The sequence below is a fragment of the Aplysia californica genome, unplaced genomic scaffold (assembly GCF_000002075.1).
Source record: "Aplysia californica isolate F4 #8 unplaced genomic scaffold, AplCal3.0 scaffold00002, whole genome shotgun sequence".
NCBI lineage: Eukaryota > Metazoa > Mollusca > Gastropoda > Aplysiida > Aplysiidae > Aplysia > Aplysia californica.
In genome coordinates this window covers 1217038-1218642 of record NW_004797272.1, presented here as the reverse complement: position 1 = coordinate 1218642, position 1605 = coordinate 1217038, and the positions used below count along the sequence as shown (strand labels likewise).

Below are 1605 nucleotides of genomic sequence, written 5' to 3'. Positions count from 1 at the left end.
GGTGAGGAAGAAAATATCACATCATAACACATCCCCCTTGGCACGTCCAACTTCGAGCTCATATCGGACAAAACCCGAAAAAATACCCCCTCCCCCCTCTAAAAAGCCCCAAAATATTCGCAAAAATCGATCAAGCAAACAAGTTGCACGCCATGAAACAGCGCGGTCAAAGACCGCAAATCGAGACTTGGGCAAACCGATAAATCACTAAAATCACCACGTAGCACAAAAAGAAGAAAAGAAAGCCACTGCACACATTTGACATAAATGCGGCTTGCATCTTCGTTACAGCAACTGCATTCCACTTCAATAAGACTGGTCAGAAGAAAAAAAAATGGCCACTGGGCAACCAAGAGGCCTACTTTATTTTTTGTGGTACCGATTTATGCAGTTTTCATAACTGGAAAAAAAAAACCTGACGTTTTTCTTTCTACCACGCAGGATTTTTAGTTATAATGCATATACATATACATGTATACATTTATATCGTTAGGCCTATATTATACAGTTTGTACGATAGAAGTTACAAATACGTCGTAAGTAAAACCGATGTCCAAGACATACCATGGGCACCATAATAATATGAGCCACACACGGCTTGGTAATTCTGGATTATTGAAGTGTTTAAGACCAACGACAGAAAATGACTTTTCCTGTACGTAAGATCTAGAGTGAACAAACGGACCGTATTAATTTAGTTAATTTTTCAATATGAAAATTGCTGGCTTATCAAAAATGTAAGTCAAACACTGTCGACCAGTGTTAAGACCAGCGCACCGTGATGAAGAAAACTCTGTACCCCGTCCACCTGCAAGTCCGTTTGATGAAAGTAATAATACTTATAATGAATGATTCAATAGTGCATCGGATGATGGTGAATTTGAAGAGGAAATTAGTGAAAAGATGCAGCAACTAAGTAGTCAAGGGGAGCTAAATGACTTGGTCTGAGAATAGGCTGAAGTATTCTCTTCTATTACTATTACAGCCCAAATGAATCTCTCAAAAAGGTAACAAAATAAATGTGTTTCATTAACCGGAATACATGTGGTGTTTTTTGCGCCTTAGTAATTGTCGTGATAGTGGTAATGAATAATATCAGATAATAATATCAGATACTAATGACCGGAAGGAGTGGTGATGTAATTAGGAAGTACAAGGTTCAATAAATTCTTTTAGTAGTGAATCATCAGAAATTATTCACGTCTCAACTCAATTGGAATTAATGAAAATGTTTGTCAAAGTTATGCACAAAAACAGATAAAGTTTTAATATCCCGTGGACCAAAAATGGGGGAGAAAAAACAGAAGCAAAATTGTAATCGGTATTTTTCTGGTTTCTGGAATTTGTGAGTAGCCGGGAGAACGAAAACTTTTTAAGACGAACTAAATCAACATGAAACTGCAGTTCAGGGAGACATTCCGTTTCCTTCTGGAAAATTTTGCAGGACATCCTAAAGCCGACAATAATTCTGGCTTGGTGGAAAAAAATTTGAAAAAAAACCCCAACCAGACAGACAGACAGACAGACAGACAGACAGACAGACAGACAGACAGACAGACAGACAGACAGACAGACAGACAGACAGACAGACAGACAGACAGACAG

The 1605-nt window shown here is 38.1% G+C and overlaps 1 protein-coding gene across 1 annotated transcript in view; it reads right to left on the bottom strand.

The window, feature by feature from the left end:
- LOC101853201 (polypeptide N-acetylgalactosaminyltransferase 5) overlaps positions 1-1605 on the bottom strand; it is a gene marked incomplete in the record, with an annotated part of 130496 nt that overhangs the window by 50573 nt on the left and 78318 nt on the right.